Consider the following 24,625-nt stretch of genomic DNA (forward strand, 5'->3'; position numbering starts at 1 on the left):
CGGCCAAGTATCGCGTGAAGGACGCTCTCGAGCTCGTCCACGGTGATCTCTGTGGGCTGATTATGCCTGCTACAAACAGTGGTCGGCGGTACTTCCTCCTGCTCGTGGATGATTATAGTCGCTACATGTGGCTACAACTCCTGATGAGCAAGGACAAAGCGGCGGTGGTGATCAAGAAGTTCAAGATGCGTGCGGAGGCCGAGAGTGGCAAGAAGCTCCACGTGCTGAGAACTGATCGCGGCGGTGAATTCACTTTGGTGGAGTTCGTTGCGTACTACATGGATCAGGGTGTGGAGCGACACCACACTACGCCGTACTCGCCACAACAGAATGGCGTGGTGGAGCGATGGAACCAGATGGTGGTCGGCATGGCCTGATCCATGATGAAGGTCAAAGACATGCTGGCAAGGTTCTAGGGGGAGGCAGTGACCACGGCGGTGTTCATCCTCAACTGCGCTCCGACCAGGCCCTGACGGGCAAGACGTCGTTTGAAGCTTGGTATGGGCACAAGCCAAGCGCGTCCTTTCTTCGGACATTCAGCTGCATCGGCCACGTCAGGAAGACGAAGCAGAACCTCACCAAGCTAGAGGACAGGAGCACACCAATGGTGTTCCTAGGCTATGCGGAGGGTACCAAGGCGTATCGGCTCTATGACCCACGCGGAGACAAGGTGCTTATCTCGTCGACGTCGTGTTCAACGAGGAGGCAGCTTGGGACTAGAGCAGTCCGAGCATAGGGGAAGCTGGCAGCTTCACCAGCACCTTCGTCATCGAGCACCTGGTCATCCACGGTGGTGGAGACGCTGGGGATGAGGTGCCGAGCACTCCAGCGATAGAACTAAGCACTCCTGGTGCAGTGCCGAGCACTTTTGGAGGGATGTCGAGCACGCTAGGAGTGGTGCTAGGAGGTTCTACAATGGTGGCGACCACTCCAGGACGTGTGCCGAGCACTCCCATGGCGGAGCCAAGACGTCTTGCAGTGGTGCCGACCACTCCAAGACTGAGGCTAGGCACTCCTACAGTGTGGCTGAACACTGCAGGAGTTATGACGAGAAGTCCAGAAGTAGTGCTGAGCACTGAACCTGGGGTGCCGAGCACTTCAGGTAATGTACCAAGCACTCTGGCGGAACAGGGAACTCCATCAACGCTGATCGAGTTCGCCTCACCTCCAAGTGATATCACTAAGTTCGTGGATGCCTTCCACGAAGGTGAGGAGGTGTGGTTCCGCAGGCTGGACAACATCGACAGCGGCACAGGACCCTTAGGACTAGCTAGTCAGCTGCTCAATGACACAGAGCTGCTGCTAGTCAGTGCAGAGGAACCACCCATGTTTGCGCTGGCCGAGCGGGATGGAAACTAGAGACGGGGAATGCTGGAGGAGATGAAGGTGATCGAGGAAAACGAGACATGGTAGCTTATCGATCCACCTCCAGGATGCTGTCCGATTAGCCTGAAGTGGGTGTATAAAATCAAACGGGACGAGCTCGGCGCCATTGTTAAGCATAAGACGTGCCTCATCGCCTGAGGCTTTGTTCAGCGCAAGGGCATAGACTTCGAGGATGTCTTTGCGCCAGTAGCGCGCATGGAGTCGGTCCATTTGCTACTTGCTTTGACAGCAGCAAAGGACTGGCGCATCCATCACTTGGACGTTAAATTGGCCTTCCTCAACAGCGAGCTGGCGGAGACGGTCTTCGTCAGGCAACCTCCAGGTTTCGCCATCAAGAGAGAGGAGCACAGGGTGCTCCGACTGCGCAAGGCGCTCTACGGGCTGCGGTAGGCCCCCCGAGCATGGAACGCTAGGCTTGACGCCACGCTGGGCGAGCTTGGGTTTCAGAGGTGCGCAACCGAGCATGCGCTCTACACGTGGCGATGGGGGAAGGAGGAGCTCATCGTCGGTGTGTATGTGGATGACTTAATCGTCACTGGTGCACGCACGGAGGACATTAATAGCTTCAAGCGCGAGATGGCGGCTCGTTTTTGAATAAGCGATCTTGGCACACTCTCCTACTACCTCGGCATCGAAGTAAGATAGGGGAAGAAGGAACTCACGCTCGGTCAGAGCGCATATGCCTCCAAGCTATTGGAGCAGAGCGGCATGACTGAGTGCAAGCCATGCGTGACTCCGATGGAGGAGCAGCTAAAGCTGACGAAGGCCAGCACCACGGCGAAGGTGGATGCGACACTCTATCAGAGCATCGTCCACACAAGGTCGGACATTGCGTTCGCCATGGACTACGTCAGTCGCTTCATGGAGGATCCTAGAGAGGATCATTGGGCTGCGATGAAGCGGCTACTACGCTACGTAAGGGAACGGTGGATCAAGGGATCATTTTCCCAAAGACCAATGGGAGTAGGCTGTAGCTCATTGTGTTCAGCGATACAGACATGATGGGGGACATCGACGGACGATGGAGCACCTCTGGCGTGCTCGTGTTCCTCGGGTCAGCCCCAATTTCATGGCTGTCGCTGAAACAGAAGGTGGTGGCGCTATCTACGTGCGAGGCAGAGTACGTTGCGGCAGCCACAGCGACGTGCCAAGTTGTGTGGCTATGTCGGGTGCTGGGCGAGCTAACCGGCAAGGAAGCTCACCCACCAGCACTGATGGTGGACAACCAGCCCGTCATCGCTCTCGTGAAGAATCTGATTCTGCACGACCAGAGTAAACACATCAACGTGAAGTTTCACTTTCTTAGGGACTATGTCGATGAAGGGCAGATCATCATCGAGTTTGTCGAAACTGGTCGACAATTCGCGGACATCCTCAACAAGCTGCTCGGACGTCTTCGACTCATGGAGCTGAAGAAGATGATCGGTATGGAGGGGTACAAGGGTTAGCAATAGGATTATGAAAAGATTATTAGATAATATACTATTACCTTGTGTGAACACAGCAAGAGAAGGCACCGTCGAAAGGCCCTTGCTGTGGTACTGTAGCACTGCAGGTGCATGCGTCGCACGGCTCACCTGCAGCATTGTAGGCACATGTAGAGGCCAGCACAGAGTTAGCCCTGTATGCTATCTAGTCACTGTTGCAGTAGGGTAGCTGTACTGGGACTAGATGGATAGAGTTGTATAAATAAACTACCACAACAACTCAGTAAAGAAAGTTCAGATTTGTCATCTCACTGCTTCGACCAATGCTGATGTCTTGTATTGTGTGTGCTTGCTCTGTTCTCCCTTCTTCTTCTAGTTCTAGCCATAGTGTGTGTGGATGGACAACGCTTGTTCGTGGTCGGCACGGCTAATGGGTGCTTGACAACACTAACAGATACTCGACAAGACTGGTAAGTGATTCACTCACCTAAGCTGATGATCCTGTGGGGCCAACAATTTCAATCAATGATCCAGTCATGGCTGCCTTAAGCATCTCGTCAAAGGCCACCGTTGCTGCTACACTGGCGCCTCCTGTGAGGCTAAAGACTTACTCTCGTCGACGGTAGTGTGGAAGAGAAGCTGAGTGCAGTACGCCCATTCCTGATGCTGAGCAAGCGGACGTTGATGTGGTGGCCGTGTCTCCGCTCCCAACCTCCCCCCCTGGTCTGGTGACTTGGCGAGCGTCGCAGCCATGCTGCGACTCCGTCTGCAGCAGAAGCTATCCTCGATGCTACTCTTATGAACGTCGACGTGGAAGCCGTGCCTTCGCTCCCGTCCTCTCTCCCTGGACCGGTGAGCGTTGCAGCCATGGCTGCAACTCCGTCGGTAGCAGGAACCTTGCCCGATAACAAGGATGTAGGCGTTGAGGTGGTGGCCATGCCTCTGCTCCTGACCTGTCCCCCTGGGTTGGTGAGCTTGGCAGGTATGGCAGCAGCTCCGCCTGCATCAGAGGCCGTAGCCAACGCGGAGCTTTTAAGTACTGAAACGGTGGCCATCCCGACCACTCTTCTTGGTCAGGGGAATGTTACTGCCATGGTTATATCTTCATCTGCAGTTGAAACCTCCCGGTCGGTCGTCACTCATGGGACTTTCTTCAACAAGTTAGCCGTGAAAACCACAAGCGTGCTGCCTACTCCGAGCTTCCCAAAATTCAAGAAGAAGATCAGGACGCCGGCGGTGCCACCACGGCGCAGCCGCTGTCTTGCAGGCGTCGGAGTTGAGTTCTCTATTGAGCAGGAGCAGAGCAGATACAAGAAGCGAGTTATGCGATCCTTGGATGTCCTCCGTGATCAAGATGGTATTGACGAAGCTGCTCTCGATGAGTACGCCAAGCTGTTCTCTCAACCCCTGTCTGACACTCATTCGTTGGCTTTGGCTTGTCTATTCGGATGGCACACACCGGAGGAGCTGATAGAGGGCAGCAGCGAGGCACTGGTTGTCCAGTAAGCTGTGTATCAGTAAAACATGTTTTTGGTCGTATTTTTCTTAGCTTCATAATGGATCCAAAAAAAAATTCTTATTTGGAATGTAAGGGGATTGAAGGGTGGGCCTGATGCAAGCGGTAGAGTCTTACCGTCTGAGACCGGAAGGTCCCGGTTTTGAGTCGCGGTCTCCTCGCATTGCACAGGCGAGGGTAAGGCTTGCCACTTACACCCTTTCCCAGACCCCGCAAAGAGCGGGAGCTCTCTGTCCTGGGTACGCTCTTTTTTAATGTAAGGGGATTAAATTCTAGAAGTCGACATGATGCTGTTCGAACTCTTGTTGATTCAGCTCGGGTGGATGTAGATTGTTTACAAGAAACAAAGATGCCATCCATTTCTCCGCGTGATGTATTCTCCATGCTTGGGGCTGATTTCAGTCAGTTCATCTTTTTGCCATCATTAGGCGCTAGTGGGGGGGATTCTTTTCACTTGGAGACGAGATGTTGGGGTCACTGGTCTCACCAGGGTTGACAATCACAGCGTGTTAGTCCAATTCTCTTCAAGGAATAATCACCCCTGGTGGCTCACATGTGTCTACGGCCCACAAGGAACTGAACAGAAGATTGAGTTCCTGCAAGAGCTCATAGATATCAGGCAGGCATGTTTAGGTCCGTGGACAATTGCTGGAGATTATAATCTAATTTACAGGGAAGAAGACAAGAGCAATGATAACTTCAATCGAGCTATGATGGGTCATTTCCGACGTCTTATCAATGACCTTGGTCTCAAAGAAATACCCTTGCATGGGCGCAAGTTTACATGGACAAATAATCATGTCTCAGTTAAACTGGACAGAGTATTATGTTCAGTTGAATGGGAGGAGCTGAGGAGCTGTTCTCTAATTGTTTACTACAATCTGCAGCATCAGACGACTCTGATCACTGTCCACTGATTCTGGGCATGAATGATATCAAGCCGGGAAAAAAGAAGATTTCATTTCGAGTCCTTTTGGCCTAAGCTTCAGGGTTTCCAGGAAGTGGTCGAGGAGGCATGGAATTCAGCTCCGGTTGTCCCTTGCCCTTTTGAAACTCTTTATCGTAAGCTGCAGGCAACATCCAAAAAATTACAAGGTTGGAGTCAGAAGAATGTGGGGAATGTAAAAACTCAACTTGGTCTTGCAAGGGAAGTGTTGCATCAATTGGAAATCGCCCAGGATGGTCGTGCATTAACACCAATAGAGATTTGGCTAAGGAATTCTCTCATGAAGCATACTCTCGCGCTTTCTTCTCTTCTGCGGACCATAAGGCGACTTCGGTCTAGAATAAGTTGGCTCAGTGATGGTGACGCCAACACTGCTCTTTTTCACGCCCAAGCCTGCTATCGCAAGAGGAAGAATTTCGTGGCACACTTAATGTTGGATGGACAGGTATACACGGACCATGAGAAGAAAGCAGAAATAATAGATGATTTTTACTCTAACTTATCTGGACAGAATGTCGCAAGAGAGAACACGATTAACCTTGCTGCTCTAGGGATCCCCTATCATGATCTTTCTTAGGTTGATGCTCCCTTCTCTGAAGAAGAAGTATGAAATACAATCAAGTTGCTGCCACCGGATAAAGCACCTGGCCTGGATTGTTTCACGGGCCGTTTTTATAGAGTGTGCTGGCCAATCATAAAAAAAGGAAGTCATGGAAGCAATTTCTGCAGTTTGGAGTAGGAAATTCAGAAATTTTGAGACTCTAAATTCAGCTTTCATCACCCTGCTGCCCAAAACAGAGGAAGCAAATTGTGCTAAGGACTTCAGACCCATAAGCTTGTTCATAGTTTCGCCAAACTTGTCACTAAATTATTGGTGTTGATGCAAAAGTGATCTGCAAACACAAAGGGCTAATACCCGAATCGATATCCAAAGCGTGCCAGTCGATTTGACCTGCTAATCGACAAGGATGAAGAAACGAACACTTTGGTCCTGACAACAGCGATACGCCCGGAAGTCACGGCCAAGAGGTGCTCACGCGGAACTCGAGAATCGCCGAAGATCGCACTGAAGCGATGCAGCTCGCCGAATCAATGAGAACTCGTAAAAAAGAAAATATGCAAATTGACGAAGTCGCCGAAAAGTAGATGTAAATAGGAGTAAAAGTTGGTTTTGATATTGATTGATGTTATCTATTACATTGCCCTTTACTCCATATTTATACCCTGATCTAAAGAGACACAACCAAACACAACTAGGACACCAATCCCGTATCTAAGGAAACACGTGACTCTTACACGAATCATAACCTAACAAATACAGAAAAGGAAACCAACTCCTATCTATTTCCCTGTCCGCCTTAATTACGATGGAAATCTCACTGTCCTCCTTCCCATCGGCATACTCCCTATTTCATCGGCAGCAGGCTTCAAGTCTTCCTTCATCGGCATACTCCCTGCTTCATCGGCAGTAGTCTTCAAGTCTTCCTTCATCGGCATACTCCCTGCTTCATCGGCAGTAGTCTTCAAGTCTTCCTTCATCGGCATACTCCCTGCTTCATCGGCAGTGGTCTTTAAGTCTTCCTTCATCGGCATCGACAACAACTCCTCCAACCTCATCGGCAACGCCCGAGTCCAAATCAATCTTTCCATCGATCATCACCAACTATCGGCAACCATTTTTACAAACTGGCTTTCATTGGCTATCAAAGTATTCAATAACTTTCCCCTTGCCGATTGGTCCACTCCGATTATTCTGACATGTGCAAAAAACGGTGTCAACACATGCCCCCCAATTTCGGAGTATAAAACCATTAATGCTCCGAAATTTACTCCAGATAACGCTTGCCTTTGCCCAATTACCGTAACTCATTCTCCAAGCCAAAACTTGATTTGTTATCAAATCCAATCAAATCTAATCTTGATCCACGCACTTCAGTAAATATCGCACAATCGCCAACCACTCTTGCCTTGATTGAGATACCAAAATAACAACCCATCGGCAAGATCCTAACATGATAATGCTGCCATTTTAAGAATTAAAATATCATGTATCAATATCCCTTCCAAGTCATGATTACTTGTTATTAACTCATCTGTACAATCCCCTGATTATCGCGCGAATAGTTACCATATCCCCCTGCACCGCCTTGACCTATATGCGCGCGTCATAGAGATAAGTCCAAAATACCCTTATCCTGGCCGGCTTATAAATAGATTTCTCCAGAACCCTCATTTTCTATCTTCAGCCTCCAATCCTTGGCATTCTCTCTCTCCGGCGGCGACTCCGACGAACAACCGCGCGACCTCAACCAACAAGAATCCTTCTCCGGCGCTAACTTCAAGTCCCCGGCTCGTATCTCCACCTTCCTCAAGACAATGGCCATCAACTTCGACGTCCCCGCGGTTCGCTCCACTTCCATTACCTTTTACTTTGATCTTTTTGCAAATTTATTCAGTTGGTGATTTTTCCTTTCTTCTGTCTTCTGGATTCCATAACCTTAGGAACTGTGCAACAAATTAATTATCCCAACCGATCAGCCACACGTCCAATGCCTTGGACCAATGGGCAACCCAGATCCAACCGATCTGATCAACGCAGAGGTTAACAGAATCCCCTTTAGAGCCCAAAATTTCTCTCTGAACTTGTGGAAAGACACATTCCGATCTTGGCCCAAAACCACCAAAGGGTGGAAAGATTGGTATTTGAGGGTCAATAGATCGATGCAAGTATACTGGGCAGAGCGAAAGTTAGACCAATGTATTAGGCTCTCTATTGCCGATATGCAGAAAAATGAATCAATGATAATTGCAGCTGCTTATTTCTGGTCAGATACGACCAATACTTTTATGTTTGGACATGGCCCAGCTACCCCTACCCTTGCCGATGTCCACATGCTTACTGGCTTGGACATCTCAACTGCCGATGAAGGCTCCATCTATGGTAGAAAGCCTGAATATAGAGTGAATACCCGTAACATCGGCGGTTGGACAGGATATATTCAAGAATACCAGAAAACCGGGACACCTAGCCAGAGGGAACATGCCACATTCCTGAATATGTGGTTAGAAAAATTTATCTTCTGTGGTCGATCAGTAGGACCAACCAACGCCTTCCTCCCTGCAGCTGAACTTCTGGCTAATGGCGTAAGGTTTCCTCTTCGCCGATACCTTCTGAGCTCCACTTATCATCTTCTTCACCAAGTGTCTCAGAAACTTCTGCTTGGCGAACCTATCGGCAACCTAGGAGGCCCGTGGTGGTTCATCAACATGTGGCTGAATGCCCATATGCACAAACGTTTGCAATGGGACTTTTTTGCTCAACAATTCCCACGAGAAATTGCTGAAGATTACGTGCTCGGGGATGATGAATCGGCAACACGCTCACCCCTCAATTTTGGTGAAGCCATAATTGTCCTTCCTGGAACAGAAGCCAACGAAGACCAAATCGGCAGATTCTTTCAAAGCTTCTATAATGGTCTTTCTCGTGATCATAGGGCCTGGGTGCCTTATATCGACGAAGAAAACAGATTCCCCTTCTTTTCAACTTTGCCGATGACACTCTGAATCAAGATAATGAGCTCATGATGGCTATCATCACTCCCAGGGCAATTCCAGTAAACACATTCGGCAGCGGGAAAAACACCAACATTACATATGAATTTTACAACCCATCGGCAGTATCCCGCCAATTGGCTTTTGGGCAACTGCCAATCAAACTCTGCTTTGCCGATGTGATCAAACCCAGGGAAACAATCACCTGCGGAACAGACTGGAACAAAGTAGTACAACTTTCTCCCGATGCCGATACCACAGATGTTGATATATCCACCTGGACACCAATATCTTTCATCACCGAGTTATACAAGCAATGGTGGCGAGAGTGGAAAGAGCAACTATTCTCGACTTCTGCTCACACATATCGGCACATGATTGATTCTGAATATGCCATCCCTGACGACGCGGTAAGTTTCCTTGAACTCCCTTCTGCTTTTCCTTTCATTTATTAATAACTGACTCCCTTGTAACAGGTTAACCACCCAGCACCATCGGTGAGCAAAAGTGGGAAACCCTTCAACCTCCGGCCTATTTCCCCAACATCGCCGATCGGCTACAACGCTCCCACCTTAGCCGCTTTGACCCACCAGAAGATTCGTACCAAGACCATCACTTTTAAGTCCAAATTGGCTACATCCAGGGCTACTCCATCGGCCGCTGCTACAACCTTGGTCAAAGCCTTTAAGGTAACAACCTTGTTTATTTTTATTTATGCCGATCACAAACTATATTAACCTTAATCATCAGGGGGTAAGAGCTGCTACTGGATCATCATCGGCAATTCCGCCGATATCAAGCACCACTCCTTCAGAGGTAGCTTCTTGACTTTACATTTATCTGTTAAATATCATATCTCACACTTGTTTTACAGCAACAATTGGGTACATCGGCAAACGTACCAGATGCCCAAGCTTCACAACCAACAAGTGTCGATGCCCCCCAGCCAATCGCTGCCGATGTCCAAGCAAAGCGCAAAGCTTCAACAGATACTGAAGCACAACCAAAACGACAAAGGTCTATGCCGATCCCTACATCTGCCCCAATGTCATCGGTCATCATACCTCAAGAGCCCACCACCGATGAAGTCACAGAGGATATCCCATCGGCAAGCTCAGCCGATCCACACGACATACTCCAGGTGGCTTCCTCCAGTCAAGCACAGGAAATTGCCTTGAAACAGGTAAACCGATCAACCTATCTGATTTTACAATACTCATACTTACCCCTGATTGATCTCCTTGTCTTTCTTTCAGGAACAAGATTCCCCGAACAGCCTATTTTCCTTTGCCATTGACATTTCTGACGACGATGGAGAGGAAACAAGTTCTTCCCTTGCACTGGGAACAATATCGGCAGAGACTAAATCCAAGTTGGAAACCCTCCTGAACTTGCTACAGCAAAGTACCGCCCAACTGGTAGATGACTCGGACCCCGCAAAGGCAATTTTCAAAACAATTCGTGGCCAGGTCCCTGCCGATGTTGAAGAAATACTCTTCCCAGCAGCTCACTTAGAAAGCCGTCAACTGCAATATCAACGGGCTGCTCAGCGCATTGCCGATAGAGCAGCTCAAGCTCAACTTAAAGGAGAGATGCTACAACTGAAACAAATCGCTGATGAGAAGCACAAGGGCATCGTCAACTTGCAGACTTCGGGTGCTGCACTTAAGCAGAAAATCTTGGATCTATCGGCAAGGAAGGCAGCTCTATTGGCTGAACTGAAAGAAATCGATGCAGCCTTAACTCATGCTCAACAAGAAGAAAGCCAGCTACCCAATGCCGTCAAAGCCCTTCAGCAAGAAAGAGATATCCAAGCTCGCAAAGCTTTAGCCATGAAGAAGAAACTCAAGCCTGTGGAGGGTGCTGCCGATGACGATATCAAAGAAATGGAAGAAGCCGACCAGATTCGCCTGCGTGCGATATTAGCTATCCAATCCTTGCTGAACGTGTAATCTTATTTATTGTATCAGCACTTTATGAGACATTGATACCCTTGCATAATTCTAGCCGATAGTATTGTTATCGGCACTTATACTTTTATGCATCTGTCCAGATACTAGGGTAATATTTCTTTAGATATTTTCCATTTAACGCTCTGGGAAACACAACCCCTTCAAGGGTTTCTAAAATATATGCATTACCAGGAATAGACTGATTTATCCGATATGGACCTTCCCAATTAGGAGACCACTTTCCAAACTTTGAACTTTTAGTCCCAATCGGTAAAATCAATTTCCAGACCAGATCTCCATCGGCAAACTCTTTTACTTTCACCTTCTTGTCATACCATCTAGCTACTCTTTTCTTATTTTCTTCAATACTAACTAAAGCCCTTAACCGATGACCTGCCACATCTTCCAACTCATCTTTCATAAGAGTATTATACTCATCGGCTGTCAGCTGATTTTGAGAACGTATTCGTCTAGAGCCAACCTTAATTTCCCAAGGCAACACTGCATCGTGTCCATACACTAACTGATAAGGCGTTACTTTGGTTGCACCATGGCATGACATCCGATATGACCACAAGGCTTCATTTAATACTGTATGCCACCTCCTAGGATTTTCTTCAATTTTGCGCTTAATAAGTTTGATGATCCCTTTGTTAGAAGCCTCAGCTTGACCATTAGCTTGAGCATAATATGGAGAAGAATTTAAAATTTTAATTCCCATACCTACAGCAAACTCATCAAATTCTCCCGATGTAAACATAGTACCCTGATCGGTAGTGATAGTCTGAGGAATACCAAATCGGTAAACAATATGCTCTTTCACAAAATCAATTATATTGACCGATGTAACCTTTTTTAGAGGAATTGCCTCAACCCACTTTGTGAAATAATCGGTAGCAACCAGAATAAATTTATGTCCTTTACTCGATGGCGGATAAATCTGACCAATGAGATCAATAGCCCATCCCCGGAACGGCCATGGTTTGATTATAGGATTCATAGCCGATGCAGGCGTTCTTTGAATATTACCAAACTTTTGACACCCCTGGCATCCCTTAAAATATTTAAAACAATCTTCAAGAATAGTCGGCCAATAGTACCCATTCCTTCTGATCATCCATTTCATCTTGAAAGCCGATTGATGTGCCCCACATACTCCTTCATGAATTTCACCCATCAAGCTTTTTGATTCATCATTGCTAACACATCTGAGTAAAACTCCATCTATAGTTCGATAATATAATTCATCATCGAGGAGCACATATTTGGTAGCTTGGAACCTTATACGTCTTTCGACCTTCCTACATGGATCCTTTAAATAATCGACAATCTCTTTCCTCCAGTCATCGGTATCAACTGCCGATGTTAGCACTTCCTGAATAGGCTGATACCCTGAAGCATGCTGAGCTAGCCGATTAGCTTCCTCATTATGCAATCGAGAGATATGTTCAAGACGAAAATCTCTAAATCCTTTCAATAATTGCAAACACCTTTCATAATACGAAATCAAGGCTTCACTTCGGCATTCATAAATTCCAGCCAATTGATTTATAACTAGCATAGAGTCACCAAAGATTTCAACAACATCGGCACGTATCTCCTTCAGCAATTCTAACCCCTTTATTAAAGCTTGGTATTCAGCTTGATTATTTGTCGCTGTAGCAACAATCGGCAATGAAAACTCATACTTCTTTCCTTGAGGTGAAATTATTACAATGCCGATACCTGCTCCTTCACCACATGTGGACCCATCGAAGAAAAGTGTCCAGGGAGCAATCCCCAGAGAATCCACCGTGTTACAATGCTGAGTGACAAAATCAGCCATCACTTGCCCTTTAACTGCCTTAGTTGATTTGTAGCGTAGCTCAAATTCTGATAATGCTAAAATCCACTTGCCGATTCTACCACTTAATATCGGCATCGACAACATGTACTTGACCACATCGTCTTTGCATATGACCGTACATTCGGCAGATAACAAATAATGCCTTAATTTGATACAAGAAAAGTATAAGCACAGACACAATTTCTCGATAGCCGAATACCTCGTCTCAGCATCTACTAATCTTCTGCTCAAATAATAAATAACACGTTCTTTCCCTTCAAATTCTTGAATAAGAGCTGAACCGATAACTGCATCATCAGCTGACAAATACAACCTGAAAGGCTTCCCATGTTGAGGTGGAACTAGTACTGGAGGATTTGATAAATATTTCTTAATTTCATCAAGGGCTAATTGCTGTTCAACTCCCCATACAAATTCCTGATCAGCTTTTAATTTAAGTAGCGGGCTGAAAGCCTTGATCTTACCCGACAGATTAGATATGAATCTTCTAATGAAATTAATCTTACCGATCAAAGATTGTAATTCAGTCTTATTGGCAGGAGCAATCACCTTGTTAATTGCATCAATAGACTTCCTACTAATTTCAATGCCCCGCTGATGTACCATAAAACCCAAGAATTGTCCTGCCGATACACCGAATGCACATTTATTAGGATTCATCTTCAATCCATGCTTCCTTGTGCACTCCAGTATCTTTCGCAGATCGGCTAAATGTGCTGTGATATCTCCAGACTTAATTACTACATCATCAATGTAGATCTCCACTAATGTGCCGATGTACTCATGAAAAATAAAGTTCATAGCCCTTTGATAAGTAGCACCGGCATTTTTCAAACCAAATGTCATGACTATCCACTCGAACAACCCCACATGTCCTGGACATCTGAAAGCAGTCTTGGGAATATCCTCTTCAGCCATGAATATTTGATTGTAACCTGCATTACCATCCATGAAGCTAATAATTTGATGTCCAGCCGCAGCATCAATCAACAAATCAGCAATCGGCATTGGATAGCCATCCATCGGTGTGGCTTTGTTGAGATTCCTGAAATCAATACAAACACGAAGTTTCCCATTTTTCTTATAAACAGGAACCACATTAGAGATCCACTCTGCGTATCGACATTGCCGAATAAACTTTGCTTCAATTAATTTAGTTATTTCGGCCTTAATGTCAGGAAGTACGTTAGGGTTACATCGGCGCGCTGGCTGCTGATGTGGCCGAAATCCAGATTTGATAGGTAACCGATGTTCAACTATCGATCGGTCTAATCCAGGCATCTCAGTATAATCCCAAGCAAAACAATCTTTATATTCTTTTAACAAATCTGTTATTCGCTGCTTACACTTGGAATCTAACTTAGCACTAATAAAAGTAGGTCTTGACCTATCACCATCACCGATATCTACTTCTACTAAATCATCTGCCGATGTGAACCCTTGACCTAATTTTCCATCATCGGCAAACCTATCCATCAAAACTCCTCTTCAGAACCGACTGCTTGGATCGGTGGAATTTCATAATCAGCAACTCTAAGGAACTCTTTTTCCCAAGCTTCTCCTGATAAGCATTTAGTTCGTTCATAAGTATCTGATTCTGCCGATGCGATGATATAAGAAGAATCACCAGGGACGACCTCAATCTTATCCCCAATCCATTGTACAAGGCATTGATGCATTGTAGAAGGAACACAACAATTAGCATGAATCCAATCCCTCCCTAGAAGCAGATTATATGCACCCTTGCCGTTGATAACGAAGAACGTCGTTGGCAAGGTTTTGCTGCCGATGGTCAATTCAACGCATACTGCCCCTTTAGCCGGTGACACATTGCCTTCGAAATCTTTCAACATCATATCAGTTTTGGTCAAGTCTTGATCTCCCTTACCAAGTTTCCGATACATCACGTAAGGCATAATATTAATCGCAGCTCCTCCATCAATAAGTACCTTAGACACAGGCTGCCCATCAACTCTGCCCTTCACAAATAAAGCCTTAAGATGCTGTCTCTCGTCATCGGTAGGTTTCTCAAAAACAGCCATCATTGGATCTAGCGTTAGCTGAGCTACTTGATCAGAGAAAACAACTTCTTCCTCATTATCAGATAGTGCCAGAAACTCCATCGGCAACATGAATACCATATTAACATCTGCCGATGGACCCTTATTTTTGTGTTTTACCTGCCACTGCTGATGACCAGGCCTTTCATTGGAGGAATTTTCCTCCTGGTATAAATCCTCCTGACGCTCACGTTGCATCCTCCTTCTCTGCGTCTTTGTCAGACCCTCTGGGCACCATCGAGGAAACTTGGTTTTCCAAACCGGCTGATAACAAGTCCTAGTTAGTTCTACGCGACGTATATTAGGGTCCCTGTAGAATATCTCCTCATCGGGAACTCTTGCGTTTGCCATCTCCTCAAGCTCCTCTTGATTCCTTGGAAAATATCCAGCGCGTTTACCAAGCCTCTCATGTACACTAAGTCTGCCCCCCAGCCGATCATGCACTGATGCTCTGCCTCTGATCGGCTCGTTGATAGACAAACCCTGACTACCACGTTGAAACCTCCTTTCTGAACGATTGACTCCGTAATAACCATTACACTCAGGGCAATTTTCAACAGTTGGCAATTTAATACCTTCTTCCCAGCAATGGATGAAGAACGGACATCTCCAATGATCTTTATGTCGATTCCACTCTTCCTGACGTCTCATTTCTTGCTATTGCCGATATCGGTCATTACGTTGACGCCAACCCTCCTGCTGCCTTCGATGAGTAATCACAATGCCAGGTCGAGGAGGTTTTTTGGAACTACTGCTTTCCCCTAGCAAACCCTTACTCTTTGCATCATCGGTAGTTATCCGATGTTGGGGGTCTACTGACGCGTTTTTCTCAGCAGCCTCTGACGTCAATACCTTGGTCTTTCCTTTGGCATCCAACATATTTGCTGGAAAAGGGTGTTGATCAATTTTCATCGGCTTCTGGGTCTTGGAAGTACCAAACTTAATTCTCCCAGATTCAATAGCCGATTGTAACTGTTGCCTGAATACCTTGCACTCATTTGTACTGTGTGAAGTTGCATTGTGCCATTTGCAGTACAAAATCTTCTTCAACTCTTCTGTCGATGGGATCACGTGATTAGGTGACAGCTTAATTTGGCCCTCTTGAAGCAGAAGATCAAATATTTTATCGGCCTTGGTGATATCAAAGGTAAACTTTTCTGGCTCTTTTTGACCAAAGGGACATGATATCGGCTTTTTATTCTTAACCCACTCAGCTAAGCCGATAACTGGTTCTTCATCAGAGTCAGAATCTCCTACTTCTTCAACAAATGATACCTTTTTACTCCAGTTCTTTTTAGGTTCAAAAACCCTAGTATCTTGATCAGAGATCCTTTGCACAAGATGACTGAGGCTTTCAAACTCCTGAGAAGCATATCTGTCCTTAAGATGTGGCAATAACCCCTGGAAAGCTAAATCGGCAAGCTGCCGATCATCCAGCACCAGGCTGTAGCACTTATTTTTTACATCTCGTAGCCTTTGTACAAAGCTCTCTACCGATTCATCATTACGCTGTCTCAATTTTACTAAATCGGTAAGCTTCTTTTCATGGATTCCAGCAAAGAAATACTTGTGGAATTGTTTTTCTAGATCAACCCAAGTAATAATAGAATTTGGTGGCAATGAAATGAACCATGTAAATGCTGATCCAGACAAAGATGATGAAAATAATCGAACTCTTAATTCATCTCTGTTAGCTGCCTCTCCACATTGAATAATGAAGCGATTGACATGTTCCATTGTTGATGTATCATCCTGCCCAGAGAATTTAGTGAAATCCGGTACCTTGTACCGATTTGGAAGAGGAATTAAATCGTATGCAGGAGGGTATGGAGTCCGATAAGAATAAGTATTGACCTTGGGCTTGATCCCAAACTGATCCTTCATAATCTCTGCTATCTTATCGGCCCAAAAAGCGTCAGCCTCCTGCTGACGGACTGGTTGAATTTCTACAGGAGGTGCCTGCTGACATCCTTCCACATATCTTTGTGGCCCACGATCTCCAGCAATCGGCATATTTGCCGCTACTTGTGGTCCATTAACCTGTTGGAAAGGATTCATCGGCTGGGCTGCCGATGCTTGATTCTGGAAACCAGCTTGCACATGACCTTGTTGAATCCCTGCAACCTGCTGATTCCGCTGAACTGTATGTTGAACAGGTAACTGTCCTGACCAATCATTATTAGAACTCATCGGCACAAAACTTACCGATGGCTGGTAATTTGCTGATATTGTTGGATAATTATAACTGGTTTGAGGCATGAACTGAACCCCAGTTTGACTCATAGCAGGGGCTTTCTGCTGCATCGGCAGTACGCTCGCCGATGGACTTGAATTGAATGTTTGAATCATAGGCATTTGGAAACCTCCTGGAGTTGGTTGTACAGAAGTAGTTGCGGCATATTGAGGCACTTGAGCCATCGGCGAAACGGCCGATGATATAGGCGCTCTTCCTGCTGCATCAAATACTTGAGGTAATCTAGGATTGAAAGCAGATGACTCTGGAGGCATGCCATATCCCCACCAATTAGTAGGAATCTGGTTATTCTGAGACACAGGGCCTGACATAGCTGATGCCGATAGATCTGTATTAAGCTGAACTCGCCCTCCTGGTAACACCTGATCTGATTGTATCGGTGTAGATTGTATATTAGGTGAACCTGCCAATACTGGAGGGGAAGTAACTTCTGTACCCACAACGGCCGAAGGAGCCGATGAAGTTTTGACAGATGCCGACTCTGGTTGATGATAGGCAGGCCCAACGTAATATGGTGCCGCTTGTCCTTCTTTGAGAGTTCGAACCACAGCATTATGAACAGTATTGGACAGCACATTGGAATGATTAATCAAAGCATGATTTACTGCAGAATTAACCATCTCTTGAAGTTTACCAGGATTGGAGTCAAAGGTAACCTGCCGAGGCAACGACAAATCTTGCTTCTGGATGACTTGTCCACTCTTGTTCAAGCTAAACGATCTCAGACAAAGCTGCTTGTATTCTTCTACAGCCTTTTCCATAGCCTGCCTCTGTTCTTCCTTGAGATCTTCTTCTGATACTGCGATAATATTCCCTGGATCGATCTCGGAGTTGAACATATTGGTTGAAGTGTCCCACCAGGCGTGCCAAAAGATGTGTTGATGCAAAAGTGATCTGCAAACACAAAGGGCTAATACCCGAATCGATATCCAAAGCGTGCCAGTCGATTTGATCTGCTAATCGACAAGGATGAAGAAACGAACACTTTGGTCCTGACAACAGCGATACGCCCGGAAGTCACGGCCAAGAGGTGCTCACGCGGAACTCAAGAATCGCCGAAGATCGCACTGAAGCGATGCAGCTCGCCGAATCAATGAGAACTCGTAAAAAAGAAAATATGCAAATTGACGAAGTCGCCGAAAAGTAGATGTAAATAGGAGTAAAAGTTGGTTTTGATATTGATTGATGTTATCTATTACATTGCCCTTTACTCCATATTTATACCCTGATCTAAAGAGACACAACCAAACACAACTAGGACACCAATCCCGTATCTAAGGAAACACGTGACTCTTACACGAATCATAACCTAACAAATACAGAAAAGGAAACCAACTCCTATCTATTTCTCTGTCCGCCTTAATTACGATGGAAATCTCACTGTCCTCCTTCCCATCGGCATACTCCCTATTTCATCGGCAGCAGGCTTCAAGTCTTCCTTCATCGGCATACTCCCTGCTTCATCGGCAGTAGTCTTCAAGTCTTCCTTCATCGGCATACTCCCTGCTTCATCGGCAGTAGTCTTCAAGTCTTCCTTCATCGGCATACTCCCTGCTTCATCGGCAGTGGTCTTTAAGTCTTCCTTCATCGGCATCGACAACAACTCCTCCAACCTCATCGGCAACGCCCGAGTCCAAATCAATCTTTCCATCGATCATCACCAACTATCGGCAACCATTTTTACAAACTGGCTTTCATTGGCTATCAAAGTATTCAATAACTTTCCCCTTGCCGATTGGTCCACTCCGATTATTCTGACATGTGCAAAAAACGGTGTCAACAATTGGCCAATAGATTGGCTGGTCGCTTGCAGCAGATGGTTTCTCCCAACCAGAGTGCTTTTATTAAGGGAAGGTTTATCCAAGACAATTTTATGTTTGTGCAACAAACAGCAAGGTTCTTGCATCAACAGAAGCTTCCCCATTTTCTCCTCAAGCTAGATATTTCAAAAGCATTTGACTCAGTGCCCTGGCCTTTTCTTCTTGAGGTAATACAACAATTGGGTTTTGGGCGAATTTGGCGTGATATTATTAGTGGGCTGTTAGGCTTCTCATCAACTCGTGTTCTATTAAATGGAATTCCCGGTGAGGTTATATTGCACCGGCGAGGATTACGGCAAGGAGATCCACTTTCTCCAATGCTCTTCATTTTAGTAATGGATGTGCTTGGCCAAATGGTGTCATTGGCAGTAAGAGATGGTTTGTTGCAGCCACTCTCCTCTAGATCTCTCCAACACAGAATATCATTATATGCTGATGATGTGGTCATATTCCTTCGACCTGAGATAAATGACATTGAAATAACTATGGATATACTTGACATGTTTGGGGATGCATCTGGCCTAAAGACAAATGTCCAGAAGAGTAGTGCTTATCCTATTCAGTGTGGAGAAGAGGAGATTCAGCTAATTCAGCATGCCCTTCCATGTGAAGTTTCAGAGTTTCCTTGCCGATATCTTGGTTTGCCCCTCTCTTTAAAGAAGCTCACAAAGGCTCAGACTCAGTGTATTATTGATCGGATCGCCGACCAGCTGCCTGGATGGAAAGCTGATCTTTTGAGTCGGGCGGGACGAGCAATACAAGTACAGTATGTGATGACTGCCATGCTCATTTATCTGATAATGGCAGTAGACTTACCGCAGTGGACCACAAAAGGCAATAGACAAAATTAGAAGAGGGTTTCTATGGCGAGGAAGGAAAGAGACAAGAGGAGGACACTGCCTAGTAGCTTGGGGCAAGGTGATGCGCCCTCGAGAGCTTGGAGGGCTGGGCATTTCAGATTTGAAGAACATGGGATGGGCACTTCGAATGCGTTGGCTATGGCTGCATAAAATCGAGCCCCATCGGCCATGGAGCATGTTTCCCATTCAGGTGCCAGAGCAGGTTAGGAGCCTTCTTTGCAATGGCCATAATCACTGAAGTAGGGGATGGTACTCGCACACTCTTTTGGGAAGATAGGTGGCTGCATGGACAGCGCATTATAGATGTCGCCCCTCGTTTGCATTCTTTGGTGGCTAAGAAAACTATCAAGAAACATACGGTAGCGGAAGCTCTCACTGAACACCTCTGGATTTCGGATATAAGAGGAGCTTCATCGATTGGAGAACTAGTAGAGTATCTTGATCTTTGGGATCTTCTCACGGACTTCTCTTTACAGCCTGAAATGGAGGATGTTCATATATGGTGCCTATTCCCCTCAGGACAGTACTCAGCAAAATCTGCTATGAACATCTCTTTCAAGGATCAACTCTATTTAGACCTTGGGAACGGATTTGGAAGACCTGGCCCCCCCGGAAAATGCAAGTTCTTCTTATGGTTAGTCGAACATGACAGATGTTGGACAGCTGATCGTCTTGCCCGTCGAGGTCTGCCCTGTCTGGAACGTTGTCTTTTGTGTGATCAGGAGCAAGAGACAATTAATCATCTTCTAGTATCATGTCCCTTTGCAAGGCAATACTGGTATTCCCTGCTATGTCAGGTTGGGTTGCAGCAATTTGCTCCTCAAGCAACTGATGTGGTGTTCGATGATTGGTGGGACAGATTATGGCATGCTGCTCCAGAACAGCAAAAGAAAGGTCTCAATTCTCTAGTTGTACTAGGTGCTTGGGTTCTTTGGACTCACCGCAATTTTTGTGTTTTTGACGGAGCTGCTCCTAGCATTGCAAGGGCTCTTAATGCTACCAGCGAGGAATGACGTCTTTGGGAGATAGCAAGCGCACGAAGCCTCTCTTCCTTGACTACACCGGCACCTTGCCTTAGAGTGGCCTGGTTGTTTGGTTTTTTGTGGTCGTCTTTTTATATTTAGCAGGCGAGAATATAATCTAAATCTTTAGTTTGGTGTGTGTAGAGTGTGTTTGTATGTGGGTGTTTGGGTTCTTATCCCGTATTTTCTTCTTAATATAATGAAGCGTAGCTCTCCTGCGTTTTCGAGAAAAAAAGAACAACTTTCATATGGTGGGTTCATCATCTATTGAACTTGAGCACAACTCAGACTAGGCAAAACCTGTTTCAGTTGCTTGAACCTGCATTGAGTGAGCCAGACACTTTGCGTTAAAAAAAAAGTGAGCCAGACACTTGCCATAATGGTTCCAATCGTGTAGACATATATAATGAAGTCTGGATTTGCCAATAAAGGGCTATCCTTGGGTGGACAGCAAGTATTTTTGTCTGGCTAGTTGGTGGTACAATGCTTGACTTTAAAATTGGTATTGACCATTTCTTCTTATCCAAGCTGGTAAGCTTAAACACCCAATTTATTTACCCAGTTTGGTTACTGCTTCTTCAAAACATGTTTGTAATTCTTAGCATAGTTAATTTAACTATTAAGCTTTTGCCACAAGTTTGCATTTTATTTATAGAAAATATATTTCATTGATCATTTATTATAGCCTTGAAAGGTAATAATATAATATTTGTACTTTCCTTGTGTTTAGATGCATGTGAACTAGCAGAGTTATTGTTGTCCAAAGGAGCTTATGTTGACCCTGGGTGGGAGAAAAGAACTCCGCTGTACATTGCTTGTCAACGTGGAAATGCTAGAATGATGGAACTATTGTTGCAGCATCAGGCAGATGTAAGCATTTCTTTCTTTCCAGTTTAGTTTGCTCTTCTTACTGATATATGTTGTATTGATGTGATGTATTCTATACATGTTAAATGAAGCAGCTTGACGGTTTTGTTTGGGCATAGAAATGATTAAGTTTTTTACTGTAGATTTCTAACCCTCCAGTTCTATGAACTTGGTCTGGTAATGGATTTTTCTAAGTCTAGTTTTACATGCTTGGCCAAGCTGAATTAGGACTCATTTTATTAGCGAGCCCAATTTGAGAGGACTTCTAAACTTCTTTTGTTCATGTGTCCCTTGTTAATTGTATTTGATCTAATTCATGCCTGCTAGGTGATACTGCACGCTAAAACCATAATTCTCGATTGTATTGCATTGCATATTGATCTGATGGTTTTTACTTCAAATTTTCTTAGAATACATTTTTCCCTACATTTCTGTAACACATGGATTTTGCATAGGCTTTCTATACCTAACCAAAAAGGTATCCTTAAATTCAGTTTATGAAAAAAGTGGTTTCGATAAGTTGCGGTCTAAACAACTCAATATGATCAGTCATCAGTCATGGTCAAACCATATTATAGTTCTACCTATTGCTCCTGTGTGATGGACCTTATCTGTTGTCCTGATTTTTTCCTGCCTTGTCAATGGAAATGCTTACTTGTCCATGGATACTGGGTATTTAGTACACCAGCTTACACATGTGTTAGTATGGAGCATGGATCACAATCAGTTACACAGTATAGCCATACAAACAACTGTGATGTTTGGGTGTTTATTTAGTCTATGCATTAGGGGTTCTGTTGATGAAATCTAGATCTCACCTAAACATTGTCACATTACACTATGTGACTGTTATGCCCAATGATATGTTGAAAAAATGATAAGTAATGTGTTCTTTCTCTTTTTGTTCAGCCTAATGCAGCAGTTCTTTTAGTGCATACACCACTGAAAGCAGCAGTCTCTATTCGTTCATTGAAAGGTGTGGAACTACTTATTAAGGTGCAATAACCACATGAATATCTTTCCAAGGAAACTGATCAAGTTTAGTTTTGTTATTCCTAGGATGAGCATAAGTTCCAGTTTATTTGATGTATAGTCCACATTCCATGTTGTAGGCTGGTGCTGATGTCAATGCTGGTCAGCCAACTCCACTGATAGTAGCAGCAACTGCTGGCTTTACTGATTGTATAAAGTGTTTGTTGAAAGCTGATGCTGATGCCAATATACCTGACAATGTGAGTTTTATCCTACTATTTGGCTTGTTTGTTGTCACTCATATTAATGTTGTAGATTGCCAATCTATTGCAAAATAATCTTCTAAAATTATTGCAAAGCCAAGGGTTTACAGTAACATTCCATGACCTTGTTATACTCATGTTTAGAATATTTTATTAGAGACACTATTTGATAACAATTGTCATAGGTTAGAAGATGGAATATGGTTCTTTTTTCTAATAAAAATAAAAATAAACAGTTGAACAATCTTATGCTCATGAGCTTAACTAATGTGAAACTAATGAATTTAGTATTTTCCCACAACTGGGTACACATTTTAGGGTAAAATTTTCCACTTCAATATCCTATGTCATCTCTCAACAAAAATTAAGAATTTTATGTCTTGCTAATACTGAAGTTGGCATGATCCTTCATGGGACTGTGAAGAAACGAGCAAAGGAACTGAAAGAATCTGGCTTGCACTTCTTGCACCTGTTCTTTAGACATGCCCAAAGATCAATGGGAGTGATAATACATATACACTATACCTTTCATTAGTGAAACTATGCGCATCAGTATTAGGCAGGTCTATGTGTGATTAGCTATAATTAGCACCTACTATGTATACTTGATTGTATTCCTTGTATACCCAGCCATATTGGCTATATATATGAAGGTCACCCCCCCCCCCCATATTGGGTGTGAGGTGTGTCTCTACATGGTATCAGCCGATTCGATCCTATTCTCCCGGTCTTTCCTTCCCTCCACCTCGCGACTCCGTGATCGTGCAGCCACCTCCCCCCACGCGCGAGACTTCCTCTCGCCCGTCCTCCCTCTCTCCTCTCCCATGGACACCTCGGCCTCCTCCTCCTCGGCCACCAGTGCTAGCACCCTGCCCGCGACAGGCACTCCCACCATGCCTGCCATGAGCGCCAACGCTGCTGCCCCGATCGTGGCTCACAACTACGCCACAGTCAATGTCAAGTCCCACATCCCTTTTACGCTGGACCTTCAATCCAACTACTCCAAGTGGGTGTTCTTCTTCAAGTCACTATGCGGCAAGTTCGGCCTTCGCTCGCACATCGATGGCTCTGCCCCCCTCAACCTGATGATCCTCAGTGGGATGCCGCGGAGTGCTGCGTCCGGGGCTGGATCTCCGGCTTCGTCGATGACTCCGTCCTCGACCTCGCCATGGACGGTGCCGATCCAACCGCTCATAATCTGTGGGTGGCCATTGAAGGGGTCTTCCACGCCAACCGGGAGCCGCGCGCCATCTTCCTTCTCAACGAATTTCACTCCATGGTGCAAGGTGACAGCACCATATCGGCGTGCTGCCAGCGGCTGAAGATCAAGGCCGCCGCTCTTTGCGACGTCGGCCATCCTGTCCAGGACTCGCAGCTCGTCCTCGCCCTTCTGCGTGGCCTCAATCCTCACTTCTCCAACACCACCGACGACATCGCCAACTCCGTTGTACTTCCCACATTCGCCAGAGCCCATGACATGCTAGCACTAAAGGAGCTCCATCTCGCCAACGACGAAAAGACGGTCGCCAGCACCGCCGGCTCTGGCTGCACCAGCCTGCTCTCGCTGCCACAACCAACTCTGGAGGTCCACACAACCCACACGTGACCGGCTATGGTAGCAACAAGGGCAGCGGCGGTGGCAACAGCAGCGGCAGCAAGGGCAAGGGCCGGCGTGGCTAGAACAGTGGCTCCGCACAGCAGCGCGGCGGCGTTGGCCAGACTGGTCAATACCGACCCATGGGCCCCTGGATTTGCTACAATCCATGGGCGCCATAGGGCCCTCCTTCGGCTCAGCAGGGCGGCTAGCTCCCAGGCGTGCTTGGCGCCCCTCTTCCTCAGGCTCACACGGCGTTCGCGCCTACACAGCCCCCGATGACATTTG

General features: G+C 45.8%; 1 pseudogene; it reads left to right on the forward strand.

Annotated features, from left to right (window-relative positions):
* The window catches only part of LOC136548553 (uncharacterized), a 70,275-nt pseudogene that overhangs the window by 27,630 nt on the left and 18,020 nt on the right, over window positions 1-24,625 (forward strand).

The sequence above is a fragment of the Miscanthus floridulus genome, chromosome 4 (genome assembly GCF_019320115.1).
Source record: "Miscanthus floridulus cultivar M001 chromosome 4, ASM1932011v1, whole genome shotgun sequence".
In the NCBI taxonomy this organism is placed as follows: Eukaryota; Viridiplantae; Streptophyta; class Magnoliopsida; order Poales; family Poaceae; genus Miscanthus; species Miscanthus floridulus.